Source organism: Hibiscus syriacus, unplaced genomic scaffold (assembly GCF_006381635.1).
Source record: "Hibiscus syriacus cultivar Baekdansim isolate YM2019G1 unplaced genomic scaffold, ASM638163v2 tig00003403_pilon, whole genome shotgun sequence".
Classification (NCBI taxonomy): Eukaryota; Viridiplantae; Streptophyta; class Magnoliopsida; order Malvales; family Malvaceae; genus Hibiscus; species Hibiscus syriacus.
Window position 1 is genome coordinate 711,649 of NW_024061970.1, and position 11,822 is coordinate 723,470.

An 11,822-nucleotide genomic window follows, 5' to 3' on the forward strand; every position below is an offset into this window, starting at 1 on the left:
AAAGAAAAATAAAAAGGAAAACAAAAGAACCTAAAACACTAAGAGTCAAAGAAAAAAAGAACAAACTAGAAACCTAGAAAACGCTGGGTCAACTTCAGCAACATTTTTGAGGGGATTACCGATGTCGAAAAATTTTGGAAAACTTCTTGAATGTCGTTCGATTTGTTTAGAAACCACTTGCAAATTTCAGAACCAAATACCTTCAGTATTATCCAGTAGACTCTGTTGAACGGTGAGTCCTCAAACAGTGTATTTTTCATGATCGCTTTGTTCGAAGGTGTTATTGATCTTTGAAACTTCTGATTTTTTGTGTGAATGATCTTCAATATATTTAGTTTCAATTTGGAAATTCTCACCACAAAATTCCTCTTATAGAATTTTCAAGAAATTCGACAAGATTCTAGACTGAATTTGCCGATGAAACTTGAACGATGTATTTGAAGGCTCTAATGAACTTTGAATGGGGTAAATTTTGGAATGGAGATTACTCTTAGGATGAATATGAGATCTGGATAAAATCATACTTAAATTCATTCGTTTTTAGTTTTTGAATATTTGTGATTTTTTTTTTTTTTTTTATTTTTCAGCCTTTTTTTTATGAAAAACAGCAAACTAACAAGAATGATTTGAATCTAAATTAAAATTAAACAAAAAGAACCTGAAACGATGAATCTTTTGCGAACTAGCTCCGTTGGGGTACATTGACAGTTTTGTGTGCAAGAATAAGCAAAATTACTTGCTTCTTTCCAAGAATCGACCTAAATCTGATACCAATTGATAGGTAAGCGGTGACAAATTATTGAATGTTGCTCTTCTTGATGAATCAAACCTAGAAAGCTCTAGATTCGATGAAGAACAAAGGGGGATGGATAGTAGAAGGTGGCTCCCTTATGAAGGTGAATAGTAAAGATAATGATGGTGAGGATGGATTTGTGAAAAATAGATGGATACGTGTCCTATCAAACCGTCCTAGTCGCAATGAAAAAGGCAAACTCGATAATATGGCTCTAAGTGTTCTATTGAACCCTCATAGTCGTAATGAAAAGGTAAAATCGATAATATGACTCTAACCAACCCTCCTAGTCGCGATGAAAAGGCAAATTGGAGTGTGAAAATTAATCTCCCTCACAATAACTTGAAAGAACTCCAAGAGAAGAAGCTTCGAAGGCACAAGGCAATCAACACTTGCAAAAATGAACTCTCGTTGTATTATTAATCAAAGAAATATGTTTTACAAAGTTGAATGAAGCCTCCTTTATATAGGGGATGAGTTCTAAAAGTCCTAAATAACTAATGAATAAAATAATAACAATCTAAACATGTCTTAACTCTAATTCCTAATAAAATAAATGTTTTAACTCAACCTTAATTCCTAATAAAATAATAAATCTAATCTTAAAAGATAATGCATCATCTTATATTAAATTATATTACAAATAATCAATAAGAATATTGAAAATTCGTAACAATTACAAAATCACGTATTAATCTCGTATAGAATTTTCTATGTGCGCTGTCTTCGCTAAAATGGACGTATTTTGAGTTCTCGATATCGAATTGATGTGATTCAATAACCATTGGAAAGCTAAGAGACATATGGTCGTATCTTCAGATACATGTTGACCAAATAAGATCAGGATCCCATTCAAAAAGTCATCGCAAGTCTACTGTTGTTCTGGCCTTCTTTTCCAAAGCTTGGACGAGTGGATCATTTGGAAGAGTTATTACTTCTTCCTTTGATGTGAGCCTTGTGATGCATGTATCACTAGGATTACGGTTCTTTTACTTGTTATTTTTGTTTAATGGCAGAGGGAAAAGGGGAGTGCTTATCAATTGCAGATGGCTTAGGGTTAAAGTGGGGAAATTTAAAAGGGTTAAAGAGGCGCGAGACTTAGAAATTGTAAACTTGCGGCATTTCTAAACATAAACGCCACTAAAGTACGAGTATTTAGCGGTGTTTCTACAAAAACACCATTAATGCACAAGTATTTAGCAGTGTTTGTATAAAAACACCACTAAAGTACGAGTCTATAGTAGCGTTTTTATAAAAACGCACTAAAGTACGAGTTTATAGCGGCGTTTATACAAAAACCCCACTAAAGTATGAGTCTTTAGCGACGTTTGTATAAAAACACCACGAAAATATGAGTTTATAGCAGCGTTTGTATAAAAACCCACTACAGTACGAGTATTTAGCGGCGTTTGTATACAAACGCTTTTTGGTGTAGTGTTATTTCCATCACACCTTTCAACTCCATTAATTTCTGCGTAAATACCTGGAGAAAAAAAATAAGAATTACTTCAAAAACAAATTAATAAACAATGAGAATGATTGAATTTGAAAGGATAAAATCCCCACCTTTCTTTTATCGTACATTCGAATCTGGACTAGAACCATAGGAAAAATGGAGGCATCTTCAATGTCATAAGCATCTTCATTGATTACGGGTTTCAGTTTGTTATATTTAATCCATAAACAACCAAGACAAAGAATATGCCGATCGAGATACTAAATCAAGAAAAGATGCAAAATTTAGACATGGTTAGCACCAATGGAGCAATATAATCGACTCTGAATAACAACCATGTCATATAACACTATTGAATGAGACCTTGAACCTCCCACAACTGAATGTTGCTCAAATTATATTTCTTCAAATGTGAAATGATTTCTAAAACCAAAACCAAATATCAAGATAAAAAGGAATACATTGATGAATCAATACCAAGTAACCCTATTCTTGATAAAAAAAATACTTATGAGCTTAAGGGTCTCACCTCTGTCGGAGTTTTAGAGTTTGTGTTTTTTAATTTTCGAGGTTCAATTTGGGATAGAATGGGAAGTCTGAGGTTTGGGATTGTTGGATTTAAGGTCTTGATTTTCCCGACCACTGGTGGTGGTGGTCGGAAGGACGAACAAAGCCGACGTAAGGCGTTGGTGAGGTAACGGGTGCTTCAGTCGAAGAAGATAAAGAGATAAATGAGAAGAAATTAGAGTTTTGGGCCATTTGGGGTTTTATTTGGTTTCCACCAGGCAAAGTTGAGGGTGATTAGAGTGTAGGATGGCTACCAAAGCACGATAGCCGATACGTGAATTGGCTATGATGGTGGAGATGAGGAAGCAGAAGCACGACTGAGTTTATTTAATGAGGAAAGGGTATATTTTTCATATTATTTATTTTTACTTTTTAATTAAATTTCATTTATTCATATAATAAAAGTTAAAATTAAGGGTGATATGACGTGTTCTGATTGATCATCAATATTTTATTTTAACGGAATTAACAATTTGGGATAAATTGAGTAAAGATTTAAATTTTAGTGGACAAAACGTCCTGAAAAATATTTTAGGAGGAAATTCGGTATAAATGATATACTCTAGAGAACAATGGTGTATTTAAGTTTTTTTTAAACAAGCAAAATTCACAAGTTAAAAGATGAAATTAAAATTGTTAACATTAAAATGATCAAAATAAATATATAAAAAATTGAGCGATACAAAATGATTTATCCTAATGAGATAAACAACTAAAGTGGGACTGATTTGATCGAATTTATTAGATTGCTAGACTATCTATTTTATTTTGATTCGATTCACAATTTTCATAATTATTTTTTAGTTTCATCTTCTTTGATTTTTGTAGTAAAATAAATTTATTTACATTTATATGATGTTTATTTATTTATTTTTCATTTTTTTATAAATTAATTATAAATATAAATTTGTTTTCAATAATCATAAAAATTATATTTATATTTAAAAAAAATCTAACATGTTCAATTAAATTCAATTCGATTTTGGTTAGGTCAAATATTTCCCAAAACAACCGACCGACAATTTCGTGGAAACTCTCTTCTATACTTATTTCCCTCAAAAACATGAAAACATAGTCCCTTCAAAATCAACCCTAATTAGTTCATTCTCGTTTTAACTCCTCAATTCTCCTAAGGTGAGTTTTCTTTCATCAAGTTTTCACCTGCAATTTCTTATTTGTCTTTCTCGGGAAGAAAATCAAGGATGGATGGAAACAAAGATGATGTCTTCAAATGCTGTTTGATCAACCCCTCAATTCGCCATAGGTTTTGATCAAATGGATTAGCTACTTCTTCTTCTTCGACGGCAGTAGTTGCAGATTCTTACACTGAAGAGCAAATCGCGTTGTGAAACAAATCAAGAAAAAGAAGGATTATTATGAAATTCTGGGGTTAGAGAAAACTTGTTCCGTTGGAGACGCTCCAAAAGCTTATCGAAAACTCTCCTTGAAAGTTTACCCTGATAAGTACAAAGCTCCCAGAGCCGAGGAAGCGTTTAAGGTGGTTTTAAAAGCGTTTCAATGATTAAGCAATTAAGAAAGTAGGAAAACCTATGATCTTGTAGGATCAAATAAACCAGTTTACGAAAGGAGAGCTTTAGCATATTGTGGTGGAGGCAATGGACTTAGTGGCTTCTATGATACCGATTTTGATATTTAGAAGCTTCTTTGGTGGAATGGCTCCTGTAAATACTCAATTTCGTAGTTTCCATTTTGGGCCTGAAATAGGAGCTAGAACGGGGAATAAGGATCTATTGGATTCAATATCCGTACGCTGATTTATCTGTTGCATGTTCTATTAATTCTATTGTTGAACTATTTGCCCTCTTCTGAGCCTGTTTTTTCGCTGTCCAGGTCGTATCCTTATAAGTACAAGTTCACAACTCAAAAGGGTGTTAACTATTATGTGAGATCGACTAATTTTGAGCAAGATTATCCTGTTAATAGTCCTGAGTGTGTAAGGATCGAGGAGCTTGTTGAGAGAGAATATTATTTCGTTTTGGCATAGAACTATAGGTTTGAGTTTGTAGGAGCGGGAATATGGGTTTATTCGTGAGAAACCACATTGTGAGTTGTTGCAGAAGTTTTAGTCGACAGCTTAATCACTTCCGTTGAGGTCATTTCAATACCGCTATCACTTGTTCTTGTAAGCTAGTATTTTTATGATTTCTTGCTATGTTTTTTCTGGAATATAGGTTTAAGACTTGCCCCCTTTTTGATAGAAAGAGTGGCCTCGTTAAAAACACCCTTCATATCGAGAAATACCCGATAGTGGAAGGAGGACAAAAGTGCCCTAATATTTATTTATAATTTAACATTAGTACACGAAAATAAGCAACACCTTCAATGTTGCCAACCTTATATGACCAACTTAACGCTTCCCTAATGCTAACCCATACACTCTCGGATGCCTACCCAAAATCCCCAGCATCCTATTCACCCTATTCATTTCTTTGCTAACTAATCTGCCTCAATATTACATACCCTAGAAATATGTCTAGGAACAATATTATTTGTTCGAATGTAGTCTGCAATGGAATAAACCAGGTTATTGAAGTGTTGGATCATAAACTTGATCCATTATGGGAGCCTAAACCCAAACCCAAACTAAATTGATGTCATTGCTAACATCATTTAAGTAATGATGTCATTGCTTACATCAATTTAGTTAGGTGAGAATTAGGTATTTGTTGAATTTGTAATGGTTTAAATTAGTTTATTTATGTGGTGTAGGATTGTTCTTGAGTAGTATAAATACCCATCCCCATTTTAGTTGTAAGCATCAAGAAAAATTAAGAGCTTCTAAGTGAGTGAAGAAGCAAAGTCTTATAAGAGTGAGTTGTAGCTCTTGGTTTTGAGTGAGAGTGCTCTTGTAATATTTGTTTGAGTTTCAATAAAAGTTGTTTGTGTGAGTGTTTTATTTCCAACAAAGTGGCATCAGAGAGAGTGTTTTATTTGAAAGAATGCTGCCAGAAAATCTAGTCATTATATTGAGATATATGGAAAATGGCATGGCACCATTTCAAGTTTCGACACTCAACAACAACAACTACGACAATTGAGTATCAAAATGAAGGCACTTCTTGGATCACAAGATGTGTGGGATATCATAGAGAAATGCTATAACAAGCCTGTGGATGATGATGCTTTTACTACTCTTACACCAGATCAAAAGACAACTTAGAAGGATTCAAGAAAGAGAGACAAGAAGGCTCTCTACCTTATATATCAAGCATTAGAGGATGATGGTTTTGAAAAGATTTCAAGTGCAAGCTGTAGCAAGGAAGCATGTGAGAAGCTACAAACCTCTTACAAAAGATCCGAGCAAGTGAAGAAGGTTCATCTCCAAACATTAAGAGGTGAATTCGAATCCTTACACATGAAATCATTTGAGTCTATTTCAAATTATTTCTCAAGAGTAGTAGTTGTTTCTAATCAATTAAAAAGAAATGGTGAAAAGTTAGAAGATGTGAGGATAATAGAGAAGATACTCCATTCGTTGGATGCCAAATTTGAGCACATCATCGTGACGATTGAAGAAACTAAAGACTTTGAAGAAATGACGATCGAGAAAATCCAAGGATCATTGCAAGCATACAAAGAGAAGCATAAGAAGAAACATGAGTTTACTGAGCAACTCCTCAAGCTGCAACTCAATGATATGCATGAAAGCCAACGCAATGATAGAAACCAACGTGGCCAAGGCAGAGGTAGAGGTCATGGACGAGGTGGAAGTCGAGGTCGTGGACAAGGCTAGAATTACAGCAACAACAATTCCAACAAAAACTATGAGAAAGGAGAAAGTTCAACACGAGGCCGTGGAAGAATCAATCCGAACTCAAGGCATGACAAATCTCAAGTTCAATGTTATAATTTTCAGAAGTTTGGGCATTATGCTTCAGAATGTAGAGCTCCCAACAACAAAATTGAGGAGAAGGCCAATTACGTGGAGGAAAAGACAGATGGCAAAGAAACTCTTCTTCTAGTTTGAAAGGAAACTGATGATGGCCAAGAAAATTCCTGGTATCTTGACATTAGTGCAAGCAATCACATGTGTGGAAGGAAAGACATGTTCGTGGAGCTAGATGAGTCAGTAAGCAGAAATGTTTTGTTTGGAGATGATTCCACAACAGCAGTGAAAGGGAGAGGTAACATTCTTATCCGTTTGAAAGATGAGAGACATCAATTTATTTTAAATGTATACTATATGCCTAATATAAAAAGTAACATCTTAAGTTTAGGGCAACTGGTAGAGAAAGGTTATGATATTCATATGAATAATTATAATCTTTCTATAAAAGATGATAAGAATAACTTCATTGCTAAAGCGCCAATGTCAAAGAATAGAATGTTCTTGATCAACATACAAAATGATATTGCAAAGTGCCTGAAAGCTTGCTACAAAGATGCATCATGGCTTTGGCATCTTCGATTTGGGCATCTCAATTTTGGAGGTCTAGAGTTGTTATCTAAGAAGGAGATGGTAAAGGGATTACCTCGCATCAACCATCCTGACCAGCTTTGTGAAGGGTGTCTAGTCGGGAAACAATTCAGGAAAAACTTTCTAAAGGAGTCAGAGACAAGAGCCAAGAAGCCACTTGAGCTCGTCTATACCGATGTGTGTGGACCGATCAAGCCAAGCTCTCTCGGTAACATAACTATTTTCTTATCTTCATTGATGATTTTTCAAGAAAAACCTGGGTATATTTCTTGAAATAGAAGTCAGAAGTTTTTGAAGTCTTCAAGAAGTTCAAAGCAGTAGTGGAGAGAGAAAGCGGTAGAAAGATCAAAGCCATGAGATCTGATCGAGGTGGAGAATTTACTTCCAGGGAGTTTCAAGAGTTCTGTGAAGCAAATGGAATTCGTCGACCAATGACAGTTCCTAGATCCCCCCAGCAAAATGGTGTGGCAGAAAGAAAGAACAGAACAATCCTCGACATGACACGAAGCATGCTAAAAACAAAGAAACTACCCAAGGAATTTTGGGCGGAAGCAGTAATGTGTACAGTCTACTTGACAAACCGATCTCCAACAAGAAGTGTATAGGGAAAGACACCACAAGAAGCATGGAGTGGAAGAAAGCCTGACATTTCCCACTTGAGAACCTTTGGACCAGACGAGAAAAGAACGAATCTTGATGATAAAAGCGAGAGTTTTATCTTCATTGGCTATGATGCTAATTCGAAGGGCTACAAGTTGTACAATCCAAACAATAAGAAGTTTTTGATTAGTCGAGATGTGGTCTTCAACGAAGAAGGAGAATGGGATTTTAACTCTCATACAAATGACTTCAATTTCTTTCATCAGTTTAAAGAAGATTAGCAGACAATGAGGGAAAACTAGATGAATCTCAACAAGAGCTTGCAACTCCACCCACTTCACCAACATCAACCACTCAAGGAGACTCATCACCTTCGTCATCGTCAAGTGGGAGTCAAAGTGAAAGAGTTGTGCAACGCACAAGAAGCCTTAGAGATCTCTATGAGGTAACTGAACGATAAGATAATCTTACATTATTTTTTCTGTTTGCCGATTGTGAAACAGTGAGCTTTCAAGAAGCGGTACAAGAAAAGAAATGGAGAGATGCAATGGATGAAGAAATCAAGGCCATCGAGAAGAATGACACATGTGAACTTACCTCACTTCCCAAAGGAATAAGGCGATAGGTGTCAAATGGGTGTACAAAACAAAGCAAAACGCCAAAGGACAGATTGAAAGGCACAAGGCGAGGCTAGTTGCTAAAGGCTATAGTCAAAAGGCTGTAATAGACTATGATGAGGTATTTTCTCTGTTGCTCGATTGGAGACTATCAGACTAATCATTTCTTTGGCAGCTCAAAACAAGTGGAAGATACAACAGATGGATTTAAAGTATGCCTTCCTAAATGGAGTTCTTGAAGAGGAAGTTTACATTCAGCAACCATCAGGCTCTGAAGTCAAAGGGCACGAAGACAAGGTATTGATGTTGAAGAAGGCTCTTTACGGGCTAAAACAAGCACCAAGGGCATGTAATAGCCGAATCGATAAGTACTTCCAAGAGAATGGCTTCAACAAATGTCCCTACGAGCATGCTCTATATATCAAGATCAAAGATGAAGATATTTTGATCGTGTGCCTCTACGTGGATGATTTGATCTTCACCGGAAGCAACCCAAGCATGTTTATTGAATTCAAGGATGTGATGATGAAAGAATTTGAGATGATAGACATGGGGCTCATGGAGTACTACCTTGGCATTGAAGTTAAGCAACAAAAGGATGGAATTTTCATTTCACAGGAAAGCTAAGCAAAGGAGATACTGAAGAAGTTCAAGATGGAGAACTGTAACCCAATAAGCACACCGACAGAATACGGGATCAAGATGACCAAACATGAAGAAGGCAAAAGTGTAGATCCAACATTCTTCAAAAGTTTGATAGGAAGTCTACGCTATCTAACTTGCACGAGACCCGATATTCTTCACGCAGTTGGATTGGTTCGCTACATGGAATCTCCAACAACCATTCATTTTAAAGCCGCAAAGAGAATTCTTCGCTATCTGAAAGGTACAATTGACTTTGGCTTGTTCTATTTAGTTTCTAGTGATTACAAGCGTGTTGGATATAGCGACAGTGATTGGGGTGGAGACATAGATAATCGAAGGAGCACTACTGGATTCGTATTTTTCATGGGAGATATTGCGTTCACATGGATGTCCAAGAAACAACCGATTGTCACATTGCCTACTTGTGAAGCGGAATATGTTGATGTAATTTGACTTAGAAATCTATTGAAGGATATAGGTTTGATACAAGAAGAGCCTACCAAGGTTTGTGTCGATAACAAGTCAGCCATTGCCTTATCAAAGAATCTAGTATTCCATGATCGAAGCAAGCACATCGACATTCGCTACCACTATATAAGGAGTGTGTTGCAAGAAACGATGTGGAAGTTGAATACGTGAAGTCACAAGATCAAGTTGCCGATATTTTTACCAAGGCACTGAAAAGTAAAGACTTCATAAGATTAAGGAACTTACTAGGGGTCACAAGATCAAGTTTAAGGGGGGTGTTGGATCATAAACTTGATCCATTATGGGAGCCTAAACCCAAACCCAAACTAAATTGATGTCATTATTTACATCATTTAAGTAATGTCGTCATTGCTTACATCAATTTAGTTAGGTAAGAGTTAGGTATTTGTTGAATTTGTAATGGTTTAAATTAGTTTATTTATGTGGTGTAGGATTGTTCTTGAGTAGTATAAATACCCCTCCCCATTTTAGTTTTAAGCATCAAGAAAAATTAAGAGCTTCTAAGTGAGTGAAGAAGCAAAGTCTTATAAGAGTGAGTTGTAGTTCTTGGTTTTGAGTGAGAGTGCTCTTGTAATATTTGTTTGAGTTTTAATAAAAGTTGTTTGTGTGAGTGTTTTATTTCCAGCATGAAGAACGCAGGGCAAGACTCACAATTCTGAACCCACTCCACTACTACCTTATTATCACATTCCACAACCAGACGACAAATGTTTCCACTATTAAGAAAAAATTACAAATCTAACTCGTGCTTTAACGCCAATAGTTTGAACAATATCGTTGGACCATGCCCAATTCTTTCCGAGAAAGAACCAAGACTTTCCTCTCTCTCGTTCCTTAATATTCCCTAATTCCTCCCATCTACGTTTAAATTGATAAAGCCCGCATAAGGAGCTTCCCAGGTCTCAATTGAATACCTTTATTGTCTTCCGAAACATCATCAACCAGTGCAGGATTTGCGATTAAATCTTCCAAGGAGATTTTAGCCTCAGGGTGCTTAGCTTTATACCAAACAGCTAGACAACATTTCCTTACAAAGAAAAGTTAGAGGGAATCCAACTTGCTACTTTAAAAAATTAATCAATTCCTAAGGGTTCAAATTTACCATAAGTCTGCAACTGGGATAGTATGACATATGACAATGCAGAGAAAGAGATGTTAACCTCATACTAGGCCTGTAGAAACTCTTTCGGATTTTCCTGAAGCAGAAGGGACGACTTCTAGTAATTTGCTAATTTCATCCAAATGGACCAAGAAACCTTACAGGAAAATAACAGATGTGGTACCAATTTTAAATAAGATCCACACAAGGGGAATAAAGCTTTCGAAATCGAGAAAATTCCTCTCTTAATCAATTCAGTTTTCACTAGGATTTAGAGCCACACTATTATTTCGCAATCCATAGCTTACTAACTGAACAATCAATTTATGAAGGATTTGATGTAAACTTGTCGTCATCTGATCCCTTCCAGTAAACCTAGTATCTACTTAATGGCACCGCCTTAAATTCATTCAGTGCAGCAAGAAGTTCGGACCATTGAAAGTGTTCTCAGTCAAAAGGTTATCTCCTCATATTAACGTTTCATGTCCATCCGTATCTATTCTTTGAGCCCAAATCTGTAATGTATCCTTGTTTTAAGCAGAAAGTGCATAAATCCGAGAAAATTTCAGTCTTAAAGGGATATCAAGCAGCCATGGGTCATCCCAGAATAAAATAGATTTCCCATCCCCTACTTTTAATGAAGATTATCCCTAAGGTGTGTCCCAATTTCATCTTTAGCGTAAAAGGAGTTTACAACTCCTTTCTAAACCCATAATGCTCGACTCTACCTGGAAGGGGTGGAAAGATACAAGTGGGGTTATACTTATATTTGTTATATATAATCCTCTGTCATAAACTTCCTTCATTTACAAATTTCAACGCCCATTTCCCTAATAAAGCTCTATTTTACACTGTGATATTCGAGATTCCAAGAATTCCTAGCTTCCTCAGCTTGTAAATTTCAGACCATTTAATCTAGTGGATTTTCTTCTCTCGGATAAATCACCCCATAAGAAATTTGACAACAGTGATGATAGTTTCCTATTCACTTTTTTCTGGCATTCTGAACATTAAGATGAAGTATGTTGAGAGAGCCGTTAAAACGGATTTAATTAACACCAAACGACCACCCATTGAGAGTACTTTCGCCTTCCAACTTGTTAATCTATCGTTTACCT

The 11,822-nt window shown here is 35.9% G+C and overlaps 1 pseudogene; it reads left to right on the forward strand.

Annotated features, from left to right (window-relative positions):
• Positions 1-2,836: 2,836 nt before the first annotated feature.
• Positions 2,837-4,830, forward strand: LOC120176811 (annotated as a pseudogene).
• The last annotated feature ends 6,992 nt before the right edge of the window (positions 4,831-11,822 follow it).